Source organism: Dendrobates tinctorius, unplaced genomic scaffold (assembly GCF_039654945.1).
Source record: "Dendrobates tinctorius isolate UK_male_01 unplaced genomic scaffold, ASM3965494v1 ptg000162l, whole genome shotgun sequence".
NCBI lineage: Eukaryota > Metazoa > Chordata > Amphibia > Anura > Dendrobatidae > Dendrobates > Dendrobates tinctorius.
Window position 1 is genome coordinate 1,666,512 of NW_027361829.1, and position 23,383 is coordinate 1,689,894.

The window sequence follows — 23,383 nt, forward strand, 5'->3', positions numbered from 1 at the left end:
CCACCTCAAAGATATGTAGTGACCCCACTAAGATCATCAGTAAAAGAACAAAGAAGCCCTCGAAAAAGAGGTCCCAAGCCTGTTGAACAAAAAAGTCCTCCAGGAGGTTCCCCCGCGGGAGAAAGGCAGAGGATTCTACTCGCCTCTCTTCCTAATAACCAAACCGGACGATACCTTCCGGACAATAATAAATCTAAAAAGACTGAACGATTATGTCAAAATCGAGAAATTCAAAATGGAGTCGATCAAGTCGACCATCAAAATTCTCTTTCCACATTGCTTCATGGTAGTATTAGACCTCAGCGATGCCTACTATCACGTCCCCATCCACAAAGACTCCCGACAATATCTCAGACTTGTGGTCTCCATAGGAGGCGAAATAAGGGAATTTCAGTACAGGGCTCTGCCATTTGGGATCTCGGTAGCCCCGCGAATCTTCATGAAACTAGTGGCAGAGATGATGGCTCACCTAAGAGAACAAGATGTTCTAATAGTCCAATATCTGGACGACTTTTTAATAGCGAGAAACTCAGCACAAAGATGCAGGGAACAGAGGGACAGAGTGATGGGCACTCTAAGAAGCCTCGGATGGCTCCTAAACCTAAAAAAATCAAGGCTGGAGCCCAGGAAAGTCCAGGAGTTCCTAGGCCTGACACTGGACTCAAACATCCAGGAGTGTTACCTGCCACACGACAAAAAGGAGAGGATCACTCAGATGGTAGCAAGAGCAATGCAGAACCCTTCCATGACGCTAAGAAAAGCAATGTCACTGTTAGGGTCCCTCTCTGCATGCCTGCCGGCGGTCCAGTGGGCACAGCTACATACGAGAGATCTCCAATGGGATGTTTTAGCCAACCAGTCAGCATTAAGAGGTCACTTGGAAGGTTACGTTACACTAGACTCCAAAACTATTCATTCCCTAGCTTGGTGGGGAAACAGAGACAACCTATCCAAAGGGATTCCCTGGGTGATAAAAGTCACACACATAATCACCACGGATGCCAGTCCCAAGGGATGGGGAGCACACATGAGCAACAGGGTGGCTCAGGGGGAATGGGGAGGTCAGGAACTAGAAGCCTCCTCGAACCAAAAGGAACTGCTGGCAGTAGGCTACGCCCTAACACACTTTCTACCGGTATTAAAGGGACATCATAAATCATCAGGGGGGAACCAGGTCCCGAACATTAATGAACACATCCTCCGAAATATTAACGCTAGCCGAGAAAAACCTACTTTCCCTATCTGCACTACACATACGGGGAGCAGAAAACCAGACAGCAGACTATCTAAGTCGCACCCAGCTATATCAAGGGGAGTTGATTGTAAAACAGTCTATTTTTCGGAAAATTGTAAAAATGTGGGGAACCCCGGACATGGATCTGTTTGCCGACCACAAAAACAAAAAAGTGGAAGCATTTTGTTCCCTAGTCCCCATGGGGAATCCCAGGACCCTGGATGTGTTTATGCTTCCATGGACGCAGGGCCTAATGTATACCTTTCCACCGCCCATTCTCATCCCGGCAGTCATAAGGAAAGTCAGAGAAGACAGGGCACGAATGATACTAATAGCCCCGTTTTGGCCAAAAATAACTTGGTTTTCCTGGCTGAGAATACTGTCAATAACCGACCCCTGGGTTCTACCAGATCTCCCCGACCTTCTGTCCCAAGGTCCCGTGTTACACCCTCGGGCAGTGAACCTCCATTTAACAGCATGGAATTTGAAAGGGCACTGCTGAGGGGGAGAGGGTTTTCAGAAAACCTGGCTTCCACGTGACAAGAGTAGGAAACCGATCACAACCAGGGCCTATGGTAGAACTTGGAAGAAATTTCTATCTAGCTCTGGGGTAAGGGTTCAAGATGGAATCCAAATTGACAAAATTCTCGAATTCCTACAAAAAGGGTTAGAGCAGGGGCTGGCAACTAATACATTGAAGGTACAGATAGGGGCTCTAGGTGCCCTTTATAACCAGGATGTGGCAGGCAACCCTTGGGTGGCACGGTTTATGAGGGCCGCAGCCAGGTCTAGGCCAATAGCCATCCAGAAAATACCGTCATGGGATCTAAACTTAGTGTTGTCTGCACTGACAGGGCCCCCATTCGAGCCCATCCAATCAGCACCCCTAAAAACCCTTTCATTAAAACTAGACTTTTAGTGGCCCTAACATCCGCTCGCAGAGTGAGCGATATTCAGGCTCTGTCAGCAATACCCCTGTTCACCAAAATCCTGGACGATAGTCATATTAAAACCTCATCCAGCATACCTACATAAGGTGTCGACACACTTCCATAGGTCCCAAGAAGTGGTCCTTCCTTCCTTCTGCCCAAACCCTAGGAATAGGGTAGAGGAGAAATTTCACACCCTGGATGTGAAGAGGTGTCTAGTTCAGTACCTAGAGGCCACCAAGGGATGTAGGAAGGAAGGGTCTCTCTTAGTGTGTTTCCAGGGACCTCGGAAGGGACTCAAGGCATCCAAGAGTACCCTAGCAAGGTGGATAAGGGATGCAATTGCCCTGGCGTATTCATCCAGTGGGAATACCATCCCGGAGGGTCTAAAAGCTCACTCTACAAGGGCAATGACGACCTCATGGGCAGAAAGATCAGAGGTATCAATAGAGCAGATCTGTAAGGCGGTCACCTGGTCAACACCTTCTACCTTTTTTAGGCACTATCGCTTAGCTCTAGCCTCTACGTCTGACCTGACCTTCGAGAGAAGGGTCCTTCAGGCGGTGGTCCCTCCCTAAGCTACCAATCTCTGAAATTCTCTCCGTGGTGCTGCCATGGGTGAGAGAGAATAGCTTAGTTACTCACCGATAACGGTGTTTCTCGGAACCCCTGACAGCACCCGCTGATTCCCCCTCTTTTACGTGTGCGGTGAGCACAAGTTAATGTGTGTAAAGTGTTTTTTGTTAGACACGGGGATTCTCCATAATATGCAATATTATAATGTTATGCATATACTTTTGTTGTTAACTAACCGGGAGACCCTCTGATGCTCTGTAACCAACTGGGGGCGGAGAAGAGGTGCCGCCTTTTTATCTGTAGGTTCCTGTCCTTGATGGGCGGACCCCCTCTCTCCGTGGTGCTGTCATGGGTTCCAAGAAACACCGTTATCGGTGAGTAACTAAGCTATTTTATTTAGTGCATTCCGCCGTTCCTAACATTATACTAGCTCCAGGGTCTGGCTAGTGATGGCAGAACAGCAGCAACTCTTACAGTGTATTCAGAAGCATGAGGGCCGGTTGGCCACTCTTGAGAGAATCATAGAATCGTATAGTTGGAAGGGACCTCCTGGGCCATCTGGTCTAACCCCCTGCTCAAAGCAGGATTCACTAAATCATCCCAGTCAGATGTCTGTCCAGCCTCTCTTTAAAGACTTCCATTGAAGGAGAACTCACCACTTCTCGTGGCAGCCTGTTCCACTCATTGATCACTCTAACTGTCAAAAAGTTTTTTCTAATATCTAATCTGTGTCTCCTCCCATTCATTTTCATCCCATTGCTTCTAGTCTTTCCTTGTGCAAATGAGAATAAAGTTGATCCTTCTACAATGTGACAGCCCTTGAGATATTTGTAGACAGCTATTAAGTCTCCTCTCAGTCTTCTCTTTTGCAAACTAAACATTCCCAAATCCTGCAATGTTTTCTCATAAGACAGGGTTTGCAGACCGGTCACCATTCTGGTCGCTCTTTTCTGAACTTGCTCCAGTTTGTTGATGTCTTTTTTAAAATGTGGTGCCCAAAACTGGACACAATATTCCAGATGAGGTCTGACCAAAGAGGAGTAGAGGGAAATAATGACTTCACGTGATCTAGACTGTATGCTTCTGTTAATACATCCTAGAATTGCATTTGCCTTTTTTGCTGCTGCATCACACTGTTGACTCATATTCAGTCTGTGATCTATTAGTATACCCAAGTCTTTTTCACATGTGCTGTTGCTTAGACCTATTCCTCCCATTCTGTATATGCTTTTTTCATTTTTATTGCCCAGATGTAGTACTTTGCATTTTTCCCTGTTAAAAACCATTCTGTTAGTTGCTGCCCACTTCTCCAGTTTATTTATATCTTTTTGAATCCTCTCTCTCTCTTCTCTAGTATTAGCTAACCCTCCTAGCTTTGTGTCATCAGCAAATTTAATCAGTTTACCCTCAATTCCTTCATCTAAATCGTTGATAAAGATGTTGAACAATACAGGGCCCAGGACAGAGCCCTGTGGTACCCCACTTGAGACATTCTTCCAACTGGATGTGCAGCCATTTACGACCACTCTTTGGGTCCGATCACTAAGCCAGTTATGAATCCACCTAACAGTTGCCTTGTCCATTCCATACTTAGTCATTTTTTCAATAAGGATTGTATGACATACTTTGTCAAATGCTTTGCTGAAGTCAAGATATACTATGTCTACAGCATTTCCTTGATCCACCCAATCAGTGATTCCATCATAGAAGGAAATTAAGTTAGTCTGACATGACTTATTAGTTACAAACCCATGCTGACTCTGTTTAATCACTTCAGTCTTATCCAGGTACTGACATACATGTTGTTTAATAATTTGTTCAAAGATCTTTCCTGGTATAGAAGTCAGGCTCACCGGCCTATAGTTGCCTGGGTCCACCTTCTTCCCATTTTTTGAAGATAGGAACAACATTTGCTCTTCTCCAGTCTTCTGGGACTTCTCCTGTTCTCCAAGAATGTTCAAAGATTATGGAGAGGGGTTCAAAAATTTCTTCTGCTATCTCCTTCAGTACTCTGGGGTGTAAATCATCTGGACCTGGAGACTTGAATTCATTTAGGTTAGCTAAGTGTTTCCTCACTATCTTTCTGTTTATAGATATCCTGGATTCTTCTATTCCCTTAATAGGACAGTGAAGAACAGTTGATGTTACATTTCCTTTCTGAGACAAAACAGATGCAAAATAGGAATTTAAAAGTTCAGCCTTCTCAACATCCTGTCTTACCATTTCATAATTTTCATCCTGTAAAAATCCTATAGCATCTTTGACTTTTCTTTTACTTTTGACATATCCCCAAAATCCTTTATTATTGCTTTTGACATCTCTTGCAAGCCTCAATTCATTGTCAGCTTTAGATAATCTGATTTGTTCCCTGCAGGTTCTGCAGACAGCATTATATTCTTCTTTAGATATGCCTCCCTCTTTCCATGTTATAAACTTTTTTTCTTCCTTTTTAGCATGTGCTTAAGTTCTGTGTTCATCCATCCTGGTTTCCTTAAATGCTTCCTATTCTTCCCTCTTTTTGGAATTGTTAACAATAGTGCTTTGAGAATTTCATTTTTCAAGATTTCCCATCCTTCCTGGACATTTTTGTCTTTAAGGATATCCAGCCATTGGATCCCTCCAATTCTCTTTCTGAATCCCTTAAAATCTGCCTTTCTGAAATCTAACCTTGACGTCTGAGTCTTCACAGGTCTTCCTCCTCTAGTTATCCAAAATTCTAAGATAGCATGGTCGCTACCTCCTAGGGTCCCAGCCACTTTTACCTCCTTAACCATTTGCTCCCTGTTTATAAGGATTAGATCCAAGGTAGCAGTTCCTCTTGTTTTCTCCCCTACCTTTTGGAAGATAAAGTTGTCAGCAAGAGAGGATAAGAATTTCCTTGACCTGTTAGTTTTGCCTGAGAGAGATTCCCAACAAATGTCTGGATAGTTGAAATCTCCCATGACAACTGTGTCATATTTTTTGGAGAACTTGGCCATTTGATGCATAAAGAGTTCATCCATATCTTCAGCTTGCACAGGCGGCCTGTAGTGAATGCCTATAATGGTGTCCTTTCCATTGTTCTGTCCTTGTATTCTTACCCAAACAGTTTCCACAGAACTCCCAGTCTCTGAAGCTTCAATCTCTGTGCAGATATATGCGTTTCTAACATGCAATGCGACACCTCCTCCTCGTTTATCAAGTCTGTTTCTTGCAAATAAGTTGTAGTCTTGTATTCCAATCATGTGTATTGTCCCACCAAGTTTCAGTGATTCCAATGACATCATATTTCTTTTCCTGTGTTAGTAGTTCCAATTCTCCTTGTTTGTTGCCCATGCTTTGTGCATTAGTATAGAAACATTTTAGTTTGTGATTGGTTTCTCTTTCTGCAATATTTTTATTAATTAGATTCTTTTGTCTTTGTTCTTCCTTTCCACTAATAGCAGAGTTCTCAATAGCATTTGTCAGGTGTATGGCTTTTTCTGGTCTTTTGCTTCCCTTCCCATGTTGTTCTAGTTTAAAGCTCTCCTTACAAGTGTAGCAAGGTGACTTCCAAATACATGTTTTCCAGTCTTCGTAAGGTGAACCCCATCTCTAGCACGTAGTCCATCGTAAAGGTAATTCACTCCGTGATCCATAAATCCAAATAGTTGCTGACGGCACCATCGACGTAGCCAGTTGTTCACCTGCAGAATCTTATTCCACCTCTTTGTTCCATGGCCATCCACTGGGTGGATGGAAGAGAAGACCACCTGTGCTCCCAGTTCTTTCACTTTCTTGCCTAAGTCTTCAAAGTCTCTGCAGATGGTTTCCAGGTCGTTTTTTGCGGTGTCATTTGTCCCCACATGTAGTAGCAGGAATGGGTAGTCATCTGTAGGTCTGAAGAGTCCTGATATCCTGTCAGACACATCTTTAATTTTTGCACCTGGAAGACAGCACATTTCTCTTGAAGTTATATCCGGTCTGCAGATAGCGGCCTCTGTTCCTCTCAACAGGGAATCCCCATGACCACCACTCTCCGTTTCTTCTTCACAACATTTTTCTTTCTCCATCCAGGAGGACTCTGAAGGCGTACAAGGTTGCTGCTTGTGGGCAAAGTCTTATCCTGATGTATTTCTTCATTGTTTTCCTGCGTGAGAGCCTGGTACTGGTTCCTGAGAAGTATGGGTGCTGACTGCCTCCTGATCCTCCTGCTTCTCTGGATCACATGTCTCCATTCCTCTGTTTCTTCAGGTGCACTTTGAATTTCTTCTCTTTCTGTAACATGAAGAGATAATTCTGCTCTGTCTAAGAACTCTTCACCTTCCTTAATGATCTTCAACGTAGCTAACCTCTCTTCGAGATTTTGCAACTTTTCCTCCAACAGGGACACAAGCTTGCATTTGTGGCATGTGAAGTTTGGCTTTTCCACTGGTAAGTCTGTGAACATGTAGCAAGAAATGCAGCTCACCAAATGGCTCCTTGCCTCTTCCATATTGAGATTTCTTAAAAATGATGAAAGATAAGCCAAAATTCCGATTTTCTCTTTTCAGCTGCAGCGGCCAAAACCCAGTGATCGTTGAGCTCGCGGAGACTCTTCACTAATCCCAGAAGGCACTGAGAATATGCAAATGATCTCCTCAAGACTCTTCCCCTGGTATTCCGATTTCCTCTTTTCAGCTGCAGCGGCCAAAACCCAGTGATCGTTGAGCTCGTGGAGACTCTTCACTAATCCCAGAAGGCACTGAGAATATGCAAATGATCTCCTCAAGACTCTTCCCCTGGTTTTCCGATTTCCTCTTTTCAGCTGCAGCGGCCAAAACCCAGTGATTGTTGAGCTCGCGGAGACTCTTCACTTATCCCAGAAGGCACTGGGAATATGCAAATTATCTCCTCAAGACTCTTCCCCTGGCTCTCTCAGCTGCGCAATCCACCGAAGCTGCTGTACAGGCAATCACAGACTCAGTTTCCCATATGTCTACGTCCTCCCTCGCGCCGACAGTTACCCGCCTCCCGTTGCCCGATAAATTTTCTGGCGATGGCGCCTCCTGTAGGGGTTTCATCAGCCAGTGCTCTATTCAGCTTGAGCTACTGGCTGCGCGATTCCCTACAGAGCGGGCCAAGGTGGGGTTTATTGTTTCCCTTCTGTCGGGCAAGGTGTTGGAGTGGTCTACGCTACTATGGGAGCGTGGTGACCCAGAGGTCCAGACTGCTGCTCAGTTTTTAACAGCTATTAAGCAGGTCTTCCTCGGTCCATGGGTCATGCAAGACACCTCTCTTCAGCTTCTTGCTTTAACTCAGGGTTCTCTCTCGGTTAGTCAGTATACCATCCGTTTTCGGACGCTGGCTTCTGAGCTGGAGTGGTCTGACAAAACCCTCATCCCTATGTTTTGGAGAGTTTTGGCGTAGAGGCTCCTGCAAGTTTGGAAGAGCTGATTGCCATTTCCACTGCATGCTCAATCCAAGCGGAAGGTTACCTCAGCTCCCAATTTTTTTGAGCCTCTGGAACCACCCAAGCCAGAGGTTCCACTCCCAGAGCCCATGGAGGTGTCTTGCGCCGTTCTCAAGGCACGTACGGCACAAAACCCCAGTTGCGGTTATTATTGTCAACACGCTGTGCCTCAGGACAACAGTGCACTGCAATGGCCAAATTGTGTGCCGCCGGGCAAGACCTTTGTTCCTCCTCGCCTTTGGCCGAGGGTTCTTGCGTGGGCACACACGTCCAAGAGGGGTGGTCACAGTGGTTATATGCAGACCACAAAACTCCTGGCAGGGTCTTACTGGTGGCCGCACAGGGCTCGGGATGTTAAAAAATATATTCGGACCTGCGCCTTTTGTGCTCGGAATAGCCTCCTTAAGCGAAGGGTGGAGACGCATGCCGACACACGGTGGCATTCCACTTTAACTTCTGCTCCCGTTGTCTCCCATGGGTCCCTTCTCAAACCAGGTGATCTTGCCACCCCTGATGCCTTCCACTTGTCCCGGGTCTCTCTGTCACCTACCGGGACATCAGACTTGCCTTCGGACGAGTCTGATGCCTATACCTCCGATGGGCATAAGTTGGTGGATCGGAAGGCTCAGGGAGGGGGGTCCTAGGAGGGGGGGTAATGTTAGGCGTTGGATTTCTGCGTTTACTCTGCAGGGATCCAGACCCTCACATTCTTCAGTCTCCTGCTGTTTATCTACTGCAGAGGACATTGCAGAGGAGATTGCTTTGCAGCAAATCTCTCCTGAGGCTAAATCCTCCTGTCCTCCTGCTGAGCATGCTCATGGGACAATCTCCCATTGGAGATCGGGAGTCATGCGCTCGGGTATTTCTCCAGATCCCATTGGTCCTTCTCAGAGATCTGGAAGCTTGCGGAAGGTTCCGGCTGCTATAAAAGGCGCTGTCTTACTTGCTGCTGTGTGTATGATGACGGATGTATGATTCTGGTAAATGACTCATTATGAAACCCCTTCCCTCTGATATTACGTATGTGGTTAGAGACTGAGTTTAGAATCAGCGCCAGCGCTCCTCTGCTGCAACATTCACAGCTGCTAGGGTCCGACATTGCGCTTGCATCTTTGCTTTGTCGTTTAGCGGCAGTGTCTACATCGCGCTGCAGTGGCATCCCTCCTTAGCGTCCGCAACCGTGATACCGCACACATGGTAGGTCTAGACGGACGTAGTTCTGCTGTCCCGGGCTACTCCAGTGACCTGATACCGTGTGTGCATTTATACTGTGTACTGTGACTTCAACAGACTCAGTCTTTTGTATTTGTATTTGATTGGCATCTCTGTGACTTAACAGAGATTGCTTTGCGCCCCTGAGTGACGTTTAACCCTGTGCGCATTTCCGCCATATTGCTCCTGCCACCACTTAGCAGCGGTTATATCACCTACTGCATGGTGGACCCCGAGCGGCGAACGCACTTTATTATTATTTTTATTTTTTTCGTTCTGCCGTTCCTAACACATGTGTGTGTTTGCGGCCACACGACATTAGGTTGTTAGTTAGGTGTAATATTAGAAAAGGGACACTAGATGGGGGCACTGAGCGCAACTAGTGAGAAAACCATTAGAAGGGTTAACATGGAGGAGTGGCTAGTCAGGAGCTAGTTTTCCTCCTAGGGTTAGTTGAGCCAGGGGTAGCCATACTGGACAGTGGAGTACAGCAAATGCCTACAGCAGCAGCCAGTGAGGAGAGGTCACTGGAGGTCCTACAGTTAGAGACTGGGAACTGGAGGACTAGGGAGACTAACAAAGGAGTTTCAAGTGTCAAGTCAGCTAGAAGTGAAGAGCTGAAGTGACAACCAAAGCCAGTCTGTGGATACCAGCTCGTGTCTGGAGAAGAGTCAAGCCAGGGAGGTCAGTGAGTGAACCCCTGTGGAGTGACAGCTGAGAGTGGGAGCTGGGTGAAGAGTCTAGTGAGCCATAAGCTTATAGAGATGTGCAGGAACAACAGTGCCGTAAAGGGGTGAGACATACCGGAGTAGACAGGTACCTTCGTGGACTGAAGTCGGTCTCAGGAAGGTCTAAGTGCCGTGTTCACCGTGTTCCGTCTGGCGTGCTTGCTTGCTTGCGTGTGTTCACATCGTTTGTAACGGAGAAGAAGTAGTGTGCTGCTGTTGATGAAGATGTATTGTGTTGGTACCAAATAAAGAGTCCTGTAGTCGTTGTGGACGTGCTGTGCCCTGAAGAGAATAATGTTGAACTGTTTAAGTTGCTTCCAGCCTCTGTCTGCAGTCATTTGAGTCTCAGAGATGAACAGTGTACTGGAGATGGAACAGTCCCCAGCACAGTGAGTACTGGAGCGACTGAAGAGGCTACCCCCCGGCTATGGTATTACAGTACTTCTTTAGAAAAATCTTTTTCTTTTGCTTTTTTGCCATTCATTGTTGTAGCACTCATAACTAGTGTTGAGCATTCCGATACCGCAAGTATCGGGTATCGGCCGATATTAGCGGTATCGGAATTCCGATACTTAGTTCCGATACTTTTGTCATATCGGATTCCGGGATCGGAATCGGAATAGGAAGTTCCCATCATTCTATGAGCCTGCTTGCTTTGATTAAGCCAATGGGAATCCTCCGAAGTGTGGGCACATCCTGTTAGGCATGTAGGCATGTTAACTATTGGCATGGCTGTGATTGGCTGCCGAAATGATGTCATGATGCACTATAAAAGCCACCGCAGCCGCCATTTCTGGTCACTCTGCTGTGAATTCAGTTAGGGACAGGCTGCTGTAGAAGACTGTGAGGGACAGTTAGAAATAGCGATTCCACCAAACATCTAGTGCTTTACCCAGGCTACATAAACCACCACTGTAGCCTTCTTTGCCCTAGCAGCAATGTTCACAGCTGTCTGCAAGGGCTGTGTGAGTGCAGCTCACGCTGTGGAGTGGGTCCTGCAGCCACGTCAGGCTGTAGGCCACCCAGTGTGATCACTGCTGCCTCATACATCTTTTATTTTTTGAGCTGCATTTTTTACATAATTTCAATCTAGTGTGCTTCCATCCGTATCCATATACGTTGGTTGCAAACACTAGTAGTAGACAGCGGAGCCTTTCTGCAGCCTTTCAGTGCTAGTGTCCACTTTGCTGCACTGTTCACGGCTGTCTGAGAGGTCTCTGACTGTGTGTGAGTGCAGCTCACGCTGAGTAGTGTGTCCTGCAGCTACGTCTGGCTGTAGGACGCTCAGCGTGCGTCAGTGCCTCACACATATTTTTATTTGAGTGCAGCTCATTTTTTCTTCTATTAGTGTGCATCCATCCGTCTCCATCTACGGTGGTTGCAAACACTATATAGGAGTACACAGCGGAGCCTTTCTGCAGCCTGTCAGTGCCAGTGCCCACTTAGCTGCACTGTTGACGGCTGTCTGAGAGGTCTCTGACTGTGTGTGAGTGCAGCTCACGCTGAGTAGAGTGTCCTGCAGCTACGTCTGGTTGTAGGACGCTCAACGTGCGTCACTGCCTCACACATATTTGTCTTTGAGTGCAGCTCATTTTTTCTTCTCCTATTAGTGTGCATCCATCCGTATCCATCAACATTGGTTGGTTGCAAACACTATATAGGAGTAGATAGAGGAGCCTTTTTTTCTGGCTTGTGCCCTGCCGGCGCAGCCAGATTAGTATTACCCAATTTTTTTGGAGCCTCATCTTTTGCATTGTAAGTTACCTGCCTGCATTGTAATAGCTCCAAAAAGTTGGTGATACTATCAGTTTCAATTCTTTGTTCACATACTTTGAGTTTGTTTCCAACAAAGAAACCACAAAAAAAGTTCACCAAACACTACATTTGGAACTTGTGTAGGCCACATCAGCTCCTATTAAAGTCTAGTCCACACACACACACTTCATAAAATTAGTGTTTCTTGTACCTGTAACCAGCTGTTCAGGAATAAGCACACTAAGGCCCCCCTTTGTACTTTTTTGCCTATCTTAAGCAGTCTTGCAAGATGAAGAAGGCAGGGAGTAAGGCGCGGGGGCGTGGGCGTGGGCGTGGAGTTTCAGCAGGGAGAGGACGTGGGGATTCTGCAGGGAGAGGACGTGGGGATTCTACAGGTAGAGGACGTGGGGATTCTGGGCCTGCTGCGGGCACCAGTGGATCAGCATCCCCCAGTTTTAGCAGGCAACAGTCCTTTATGCGCAGCTTTGTAGGACCTCAACGTACCCCACTGCTGCGGGAGGAACAAATTGAAGCCGTTGTCGGATGGATGGCAGCTAACGCATCGACTTCAATTACTTCCGCATCCTCTCAGGGTCAGAGCACCGAAGAGCAACCATCTGTCTCTTCACCACCTGCCAAAGTGCCCAGGCAGTCAGAGAGACATGGACAGGAGCCATCACAGTCTCTACTTCTGTTCTCGGAATCTGTTGGCTTGGAAAGAGGGGGCCAGCCAAGCAGCATTCCTGAATGTGAAGAAGAGGGAGTATGCAGTGATGCGCAACTTCTTTGTCCCTCTGAATCTGAAGAGGCGAGTGGGCCAGTGCCTATGGTCAGCACACCTCAGTACGCATCAGATGATGACGAGACTCAGTTGCCACTTTCTGGTGCGTACGGTGCTGGCGAGACAACCCCGGAGAAGCAGCTGTTTGAAGAGGGGAGGGAAGATGATGAGGTCCTTGACCCATCATGGCGTGAGCAACAGGAAGGTGGTGGGAGCAGCTCGGAGGAAGAGATTCCCCTACCGGCCAAAACAGGAGGCAGAGGGAGGGGGAAGACTTGGTTGCCTGTACCCTCCACTTCGGCACCCGTTAGGAGCATTCCTCCTTCCAAAGGCAAACCGGGCGCTCACAAGAGTTGCAGTGCGTGGTCCTTTTTTGACACAGTTGCAGATGACATTTGCTTTGTCAAATGCAAGCTGTGTCATCAGAGAGTCAAAAGAGGGAGAAATGTCAGCAACCTCAATACCACAAATATGTGGAAACATGTGCGCACCAAGCACGAGTTGGAGTTGCAGAGACACCCTGAAGACGTAGGCCAACGTACAGCACCACCTACCACCTCTTCAGTTCGTGTTGGGCCCTCTTCCTCCAGCTCACACACTGCTGGTTCGGCTTCCTCACAGGATCGCCAAGGAAGAACCTCTGCCACTGTTGTCCGGAGACCCTGTCAGATTACACCCATAGCAGCACGTTCCCATCCATCACAGCCATCGGTAGCACAGGCATGGGATAAAAGGCGCCCTTACTCGGCAAACCATCCCCGAGCACAGTCTCTGAATGCTTGCATTGCCAAACTTCTGGCAGTTGAAATGCTGTCATTCAGGCTGGTGGACACTGACACCTTCCGGGACTTAATGGCATTGGCAGTCCCCCAATACAACGTGCCCAGCCGCTTTTATTTCAGCAGGCGAGCCGTCCCTGCCCTGCAGAAACATGTTGAGGGCAAAATAAAACATGCGCTACTAAACGCCGTTAGTAGCAAGGTCCACCTGACCACCGATGCGTGGACCAGTAACCATGGACAGGGGCGATACCTTTCCCTCACTGCCCACTGGGTCAATGTTGTGGAGCCGGGTACAGATCTGGAGAGTGGCGCTGTACGTGTTCTTCCAACGCCACGGATTGCAGGACTCCAGTCTGTACACATAGACTCCTCCTCCTACTCAAGTTCCTCAGAAACAGCAGAGCAGGAGCCTGTTACGACCGATATGAGCACAGCCGTGGCCAAACGTCAACAGGCTGTACTCAAATTAATTTCTTTGGGGAATCGAAGCCACACAGCGCAGGAGCTCTGGAATGCTATCAAGCTGGAGAGCGATGTGTGGTTTGGGCCAGCGAATCTCCAGCCAGGCTTGGTAGTGTGTGACAATGGCCGAAATCTGGTGGCAGCTCTTGGCCTAGGCAACCTCACACACATCCCATGTCTGGCACATGTTCTTAACTTGGTCGTGCAGAGCTTTCTGAGGGACTATCCGGATCTTGCTGCACTGTTGCACAAGGTCCGCATAGAGTGCGCTCACTTGCGACGTTCCAGCACGGCAAGATCGCGCCTCGCTGCTCTGCAGCGACGATTTGGCCTTCCGGAACATCGCATCATATGTGACCTACCCACCCGGTGGAATTCAACGTTACATATGTTGGAGCGGTTGTGTGAGCAGCAGGCAGCAGTCATGGAGTACCAGCTGCATCAGGCGCAAACAAGTCGCACTGTGCGCCGTTCACACTTCAGCACCATTGAGTGGGCCTCTATGAAGGACATCTGCCTCGTTTTGCGTGCCTTCGATGAATCCACGCGGATGGCGAGTGCAGATGATGCACTAGTCAGCATGACTGTCCCCCTTATCTGCCTGCTTCAACAAACACTGCAAGCACTAAGGGATGAGGTTTCAGAAGAGGTGGAGGATGAGGAGTCCCAAATGCCATCTGCTTCTGGACAGTCTGCGCTACGTGTTTCCTCACAAAGGCCTAGGCAGGGGACACTTTGTGAGGAGGATGAGGAGGAGTCGATGGAGGAGGAAGACATCTCTCCAGAGGAGGGAGGTACACAAACCTCTACTCAGTATGTACAGCGAGGGTGGGGTGGTGCAGAGCAGGCCGAGGTCACGCCTCAAACAGGGGACAGCGGTTCTTTGGCAGTTGGGAGTCTGCAGCACATGGTTGATTTCATGCTGCAGTGCCTGAGAAACGACCGCCGCATCGCCCACATTCTCGTCTCGGCTGATTATTGGGTGTACACCCTCCTAGATCCTCGCTACTGGGACAGCGTACAAAGGCTCATACCAACGTTGAACCGGGAGCGTAAAATGCGGGAGTACGAAGAGTCACTGGTGCAGTCCATAATGTTTTCCATTCCACCCGACAGCATTGTTGCTAGTGCTTTACAAAGCAGCTCTGTGCGTCGAGGCAGTGGAGGAAACTCTGCACAAAGAGGGACCAGAGGCAGTGCCGCAGCACAAGGCAAGACCACTATGGCCCAAATGTGGCAAAGTTTTGTGTGTCCACCACAATTGTCTACACCATCAGCGACGCCTCGAGTCAGCAGGAGGCAACGCTTCCGTCAGATGGTGTCAGACTACATGTCTTGCCCTGTCGCTGTACTCCCAGATGGCTCTTCCCCCTTCAAGTTTTGGGTCTCTAAGCTGGATACATGGCCAGAGCTTAGCCAGTATGCATTGGAGGTGCTGGCTTGCCCTGCTGCCAGTGTATTATCGGAACGTGTCTTTAGTGCCGCAGGTGGTGTACTAACAGACCGTCGCACGCGACTATCTTCCGATAATGTTGACCGGCTGACTTTTCTGAAAATGAACAAGGCCTGGATCTCCAAAGACTTTGCCATTCCTCTTACAGACTAAATTAGTGGTTGGCAACTGTATCCAGGTCTGCTGGTGTGTTCATTTTTCTACCACCTGAACTATAATCCCTGTGCTTCAACACAGCCAGTTGTCGCTCAGATGTGTCGTCTGCACAGAGAAACACACTAGCTCCTGTGTTAGTGGGGTTCAGTAATGCCAGCTGATCCCCTGCTGTGTGGACGGCAGAGTCACCAGCTCCATCAACATTCAAACCACTACTGATTTTTAACCGTGCCCAACTTAGGTCTCTGGCTCCACTGTCTCTACTATTTCCCCTGACCTCCAACCCCGCCATCTACATCTCTGAAGTGGCGTCAGCACAATCTACACTTGTTCCTGTGTTCCTGTGGCTCAGTCCCATCAGTTTATCCCCTGATGTGTGTCCGGCAAGGTCTCCTGCTCTGTCCACATTCCCATAACCAGTAGTGGGAATGAGGACAGAGCTGGCGAACTTGCCGGACAAACATCAGGGGATCAAATGACGGGACTGAGCACCAGTAACACAGGAACAAGTGTAGATTGTGCTGACGCCACTTCAGAGATGTAGCTGGCGGGGTTGGAGGCCAGGGTAAATAGTAGAGACAGTGGAGCCAGAGGCCTAAGTGGAGCATGGTTAGAATCAGTAGTAGTCCACAACCTCCATAAAAACCGCTGCCCATTGGCCTCTGCATGCGGCATGCGTAATCCTGGGCTCCAACAGCGTCAGTTGGTGTTCATAAGTGTCGTCTCCACAGAGCCAAACACATTCGTTCAAGTGTTAGTGGGGTTCAGCACTGCCAGCTGTTCCCCTGCTGTGGAGATGGCAAGTATCCTGCTGCCTTCACCTGCCAAAATCCAGTAGGCCCCAGCCTGCTCCTCGCCTAATCCTGGGCTCCAACAGCGTCAGTTGGTGTTCAGAAGTGTCGTCTCCACAGAGCCAAACACATTCGTTCAAGTGTTAGTGGGGTTCAGCACTGCCAGCTGTTCCCCTGCTGTGGAGATGGCAAGTCTCCTGCTGCCTTCACCTGCCAAAATCCAGTAGGCCCCAGCCTGCTCCTCGCCTAATCCTGGGCTCCAACAGCGTCAGTTGGTGTTCAGAAGTGTCGTCTCCACAGAGCCAAACACATTCGTTCAAGTGTTAGTGGGTTTCAGCACTGCCAGCTGTTCCCCTGCTGTGGAGATGGCAAGTCTCCTGCTGCCTTCACCTGCCAAAATCCAGTAGGCCCCAGCCTGCTCCTCGCCTAATCCTGGGCTCCAACAGCGTCAGTTGGTGTTCAGAAGTGTCGTCTCCACAGAGCCAAACACATTCGTTCAAGTGTTAGTGGGTTTCAGCACTGCCAGCTGTTCCCCTGCTGTGGAGATGGCAAGTCTCCTGCTGCCTTCACCTGCCAAAATCCAGTAGGCCCCAGCCTGCTCCTCGCCTAATCCTGGGCTCCAACAGCGTCAGTTGGTGTTCAGAAGTGTCGTCTCCACAGAGCCAAACACATTCGTTCAAGTGTTAGTGGGGTTCAGCACTGCCAGCTGTTCCCCTGCTGTGGAGATGGCAAGTCTCCTGCTGCCTTCACCTGCCAAAATCCAGTAGGCCCCAGCCTGCTCCTCGCCTAATCCTGGGCTCCAACAGCGTCAGTTGGTGTTCAGAAGTGTCGTCTCCACAGAGCCAAACACATTCGTTCAAGTGTTAGTGGGGTTCAGCACTGCCAGCTGTTCCCCTGCTGTGGAGATGGCAAGTCTCCTGCTGCCTTCACCTGCCAAAATCCAGTAGGCCCCAGCCTGCTCCTCGCCTAATCCTGGGCTCCAACAGCGTCAGTTGGTGTTCAGAAGTGTCGTCTCCACAGAGCCAAACACATTCGTTCAAGTGTTAGTGGGGTTCAGCACTGCCAGCTGTTCCCCTGCTGTGGAGATGGCAAGTCTCCTGCTGCCTTCACCTGCCAAAATCCAGTAGGCCCCAGCCTGCTCCTCGCCTAATCCTGGGCTCCAACAGCGTCAGTTGGTGTTCAGAAGTGTCGTCTCCACAGAGCCAAACACATTCGTTCAAGTGTTAGTGGGGTTCATCATTGCCAGCTGATCCCCTGCTGTGGAGATGGCAGTCTCTCCTGCTGTCTCCGCATTACAAAGACAGTAGGCCTCTGCCTACACCCTCCTATTTCCTGGGCTTCAACACAGCCAGTTGTAGTTCGGAAGTGCCGTCCACACGGAAAGAGATACTTGCTCCCGTGTCTCAGTGGGGTTCAGTAATGTCAGCTGATCCCCTGCTGTGTGGATGGCAGTCTCTCCTGCTGTCACCTCATTCAAAATACAGTAGGCCTCTGCCTACACCCTCCTATTTCCTGGGCTTCAACACAGCCAGTTGTAGCTCGGAAGTGCCGTCCACACGGAAAGAGACACTTGCTCCCGTGTCTCAGTGGGGTTCAGTAACGTCAGCTGATCCCCTGCTTTGTGGATGGCAGTCTCTCCTGCTGTCACCTCATTCAAAATACAGTAGGCCTCTGCCTACACCCTCCTATTTCCTGGGCTTCAACACAGCCAGTTGTAGTTCGGAAGTGCCGTCCACACGGAAAGAGACACTTGCTCCCGTGTCTCAGTGGGGTTCAGTAATGTCAGCTGTTCCCCTGCTGTGTGGATGGCAGTCTCTCCTGCTGTCACCTCATTCAAAATACAGTATGCCTCTGCATACACCCTCCTATTTCCTGGGCTTCAACACAGCCAGTTGTAGCTCGGAAGTGCCGTCCACACGGAAAGAGACACTTGCTCCCGTGTCTCAGTGGGGTTCAGTAACGTCAGCTGATCCCCTGCTTTGTGGATGGCAGTCTCTCCTGCTGTCTCCGCATTACAAAGACAGTAGGCCTCTGCCTACACCCTCCTATTTCCTGGGCTTCAACACAGCCAGTTGTAGTTCGGAAGTGCCGTCCACACGGAAAGAGACACTTGCTCCCGTGTCTCAGTGGGGTTCAGTAACGTCAGCTGATCCCCTGCTTTGTGGATGGCAGTCTCTCCTGCTGTCTCCGCATTACAAAGACAGTAGGCCTCTGCCTACACCCTCCTATTTCCTGGGCTTCAACACAGTCAGTTGTAGTTTGGAAGTGCCGTCCACACGGAAAGAGATACTTGCTCCCGTGTCTCAGTGGGGTTCAGTAATGTCAGCTGATCCCCTGCTGTGTGGATGGCAGTCTCTCCTGCTGTCACCTCATTCAAAATACAGTAGGCCTCTGCCTACACCCTCCTATTTCCTGGGCTTCAACACAGCCAGTTGTAGCTCGGAAGTGCCGTCCACACGGAAAGAGATACTTGCTCCCGTGTCTCAGTGGGGTTCAGTAATGTCAGCTGATCCCCTGCTGTGTGGATGGCAGTCTCTCCTGCTGTCACGTCATTCAAAATACAGTAGGCCTCTGCCTACACCCTCCTATTTCCTGGGCTTCAACACAGCCAGTTGTAGCTCGGAAGTGCCGTCCACACGGAAAGAGACACTTGCTCCCGTGTCTCAGTGGGGTTCAGTAACGTCAGCTGATCCCCTGCTTTGTGGATGGCAGTCTCTCCTGCTGTCTCCGCATTACAAAGACAGTAGGCCTCTGCCTACACCCTCCTATTTCCTGGGCTTCAACACAGCCACTTGTAGTTCGGAAGTGCCGTCCACACGGAAAGAGACACTTGCTCCCGTGTCTCAGTGGGGTTCAGTAACGTCAGATGATCCCCTGCTTTGTGGATGGCAGTCTCTCCTGCTGTCTCCGCATTACAAAGACAGTAGGCCTCTGCCTACACCCTCCTATTTCCTGGGCTTCAACACAGCCAGTTGTAGTTCGGAAGTGCCGTCCACACGGAAAGAGATACTTGCTCCCGTGTCTCAGTGGGGTTCAGTAATGTCAGCTGATCCCCTGCTGTGTGGATGGCAGTCTCTCCTGCTGTCACCTCATTCAAAATACAGTAGGCCTCTGCCTACACCCTCCTATTTCCTGGGCTTCAACACAGCCAGTTGTAGCTCGGAAGTGCCGTCCACACGGAAAGAGATACTTGCTCCCGTGTCTCAGTGGGGTTCAGTAATGTCAGCTGATCCCCTGCTGTGTGGATGGCAGTCTCTCCTGCTGTCACCTCATTCAAAATACAGTAGGCCTCTGCCTACACCCTCCTATTTCCTGGGCTTCAACACAGCCAGTTGTAGCTCGGAAGTGCCGTCCACACGGAAAGAGACACTTGCTCCCGTGTCTCAGTGGGGTTCAGTAACGTCAGCTGATCCCCTGCTTTGTGGATGGCAGTCTCTCCTGCTGTCACCTCATTCAAAATACAGTAGGCCTCTGCCTACACCCTCCTATTTCCTGGGCTTCAACACAGCCAGTTGTAGCTCGGAAGTGCCGTCCACACGGAAAGAGACACTTGCTCCCGTGTCTCAGTGGGGTTCAGTAACGTCAGCTGATCCCCTGCTTTGTGGATGGCAGTCTCTCCTGCTGTCACCTCATTCAAAATACAGTAGGCCTCTGCCTACACCCTCCTATTTCCTGGGCTTCAACACAGCCAGTTGTAGTTCGGAAGTGCCATCCACACGGAAAGAGACACTTGCTCCCGTGTCTCAGTGGGGTTCAGTAACGTCAGCTGATCCCCTGCTTTGTGGATGGCAGTCTCTCCTGCTGTCACCTCATTCAAAATACAGTAGGCCTCTGCCTACACCCTCCTATTTCCTGGGCTTCAACACAGCCAGTTGTAGTTCGGAAGTGCCGTCCACACGGAAAGAGACACTTGCTCCCGTGTCTCAGTGGGGTTCAGTAACGTCAGCTGATCCCCTGCTGTGTGGATGGCAGTCTCTCCTGCTGTCACCTCATTCAAAATACAGTAGGCCTCTGCCTACACCCTCCTATTTCCTGGGCTTCAACACAGCCAGTTGTAGCTCGGAAGTGCCGTCCACACGGAAAGAGACACTTGCTCCCGTGTCTCAGTGGGGTTCAGTAACGTCAGCTGATCCCCTGCTGTGTAGATGGCAAAGTCTCCTGCTGCCTACACAGTCGTACCACTACTGATTTTTAACCGTGCTCCAATTAGGCCTGTGGCTCCACTGTCTCTCGTATTTCCCCTGTCCTCCAACCCTGCCAGTTACAGCTCCGAAGTGGCGTCTGCACAATCCACACTTGTTCCTGTGTTACAGGTGTTCAGTCCGGTCAGTTAATCCCCTGATGTGTGTCCGGCAATGTCGCCTGCTCTGTCCACATTCCCATTATGGGAATGTGGACAGAGCAGGCGACATTGCCGGACACACATCAGGGGATTAACTGCCCGGACTGAACACCTGTAACACAGGAACAAGTGTGGATTGTGCAGATGCCACTTCGGAGCTGTAACTGGCGGGGTTGGAGGACAGGGGAAATACGAAAATCAGTGAAGCCACAGGCCTAAGTGGAGCTTGGTTCAAATTAGTAGTCTACAACCGATCTTAAAATTTCTTCAATGCAGCCTCAGCCTGCTCCGTGCTTGTCCCTGGGCTTCAACACAGCCAGTTGTTGCTCGGAAGTGCCGTCTTCACAGAGTAAAACACTAGCTCCTGTGTTTGTGGGGTTCAGTAACGTCAGCTGTTCCCCTGCTGTTTTGATGGCAATCTGTCCTGCTGCCTCCCAATTGACAGCACATCAGGCCTCAGCCTGCTAAGTGCTTGTCCTGGGCTACAACATCGCCAGTTGCTGCTCATAACTGACTTTGGCTCGGGTACTCCCTCCTGCCCAGCTTGGTTCCAGCCCTGCCTGCTGTTTCCGGGAAGTGTCAATGTCAGTTTGCCACCCCAAGTTGCCATGTCGTGTTGCGGTTGGGTTAGCCGAGGCTAGGGTGCCAGCAGTTTAGGTGCTTCCTATGTGGACTGCGGGTTCTGGTAAGAAAGGCTTGTTCCATAGTGCCAGTAGGACAAGCACCCCCTGTAGGACTGTGTGATTCGGTAACTGCGGCCAGCTTGCGGCATGCCAACTTTGCTTTTCAGGGGTAACTTCTGATACCCCTCCGGGTTCCAGCACCGTCAGCTGGTTCTCGTCAGAGCCTTTGGCCTAGGTGCCTCCATCTCGGTATCCGAGTTCCGGCAACGTCTGCTGGTCCTTGGTAGTGCTTTGTAGCACAGGTACCTCCTGCTTAGTAACCGGGTTCCAGCACCGTCAGCTGGTCCTCGGTTGTGCCATTGGCTCTTATTCCTTCTGCTGCCCCTCCGGGTGCCAGCACTGTCAGCTGGTCCTCGCTATTTCCATTTGCTCTTGCAGCTTATGCTACCCCTCCGGGTGCCAGTACCGTCAGCTGGTTCAAGAGGACAAAGAACAGGAAGACAACCACCAAGATGCAGAACAACAAGAGAGAGAAGACAAAGAAGCATAAAAAAACAAAGAAGAACATTAAGCATAAGACTAATACTCTGAGCAAATGATATTATCTTATTTATAAGCAGAAGAAGACTAAGCAGTGTATGGGGGTGAGTCCGTTCCTCCTCGTGGTGCCCCTGGAAAAGGCCTGCTGCTGCAGGCCAAACTGAACGCGGACAAATCCTGTTGTAAATCTTTTGTGACAGGCAGAACGGAAGGTGTAAACTTCTAACTTTTCTAGATAACAACTACAGGAATGCCTGACACAAACAAGAATATGATGAAGAAGAATAGGAAGAAGATGAAGAAGTTGAATATGTAGAATAATAATTGTTGAATAAGAAGAATATGAAGAATGTAAGAAAAGGAAGAAGAAGAAGAAGAATGTAAAAAAAGGAAGTAGAAGAATTTAAAAAAGGAAGAAGAAGAAGAATGTAAAAAAAGGAATAAGAAGAAGAATGTAAAAAAAGGAAGAAGAAGAAGAATGTAAAAAAAGGAAGTAGAAGAATGTAAAAAAAGGAAGAAGAAGAAGAAGAAGAATGTAAAAAAAGGAATAAGAAGAAGAAGAAGAAGGTAAAAAAAAGGAAGAAGAATAAGAAAGAAGAAGAAAGAAGAAAGAAGAAGAAGACATACATGTCTGGCAAAATATAAATGAGGCTAACATAGTCAATATCTTTGTAACTCCGAACATCTTTAAAAAAAAAGTTTAATTCCTGCTATTCCATTTGATTGGGCTAAACCTCTATGGCTTTAATGTCTCCTCCACCTCCCACAATACATTCTACATTATTCTTAGTTGTTTTTCTTCATGTAGAATTAACCTACAATGAAAGAAAGGGTTTTTTTTAATTCCGATATTTTGGCCCCATTGACTTGCATTGGTTCCCGGTATCGGAATCGGCGATACCGATACTTTTTTTTAAGATCGGCCGATCCATTCCGATCCGATATTTTCAAGTATCGGCTGGTATCGCTCAACTCTACTCATAACGTTTTTATTTTTACGTTAGCATCACATCAGTGATTAGAGATTACGCCTCTTTCACACTTCAGTTTTTTGTGTCAGTTGTGTCCGTTCCTAACTGATGTGAACGGATGGCACACGATCCGTTTTTTTGACGGATCCGCCGAATGAAGAATTTTAAAGGAACCGCTGGCCAGGAAGAGAGAGAGAGAGAATTTTTCGTCCACCAGGGTTAAATTTCCGGCTGACTTCCTTTCTCCGGGCATGCGCTCTGTAAAATGCGGATCCTACAACAAAAAAACGTTGCAGGGTCCGTCCAGGCATGCCGGCGGACGCAAAATATTTGGCGGATCCGCGAAAAAACGGATCCAACGGATGGCCATCCGTCAAGATCCGCTGGTAATGCAACTCAATGGGGAAAAAAACAGATCCGCCAAAAAAATGGCGGATCCGTTTTTTTCAAAAACTGGCGGATTTTGACTGATGGTCAAAAACGGAAGTGTGAAAGAGGCCTTAGCAAATATGTTTGGAAAACAATCGCCAAACATAAATTTGGCACGAAAATGGCATATTTGGATTCGTGATCAGAAAAACTATAACATTTTCATAATATTGGAAGAAATCGGTAAAAGTGCAGGAAAATATTTGCGT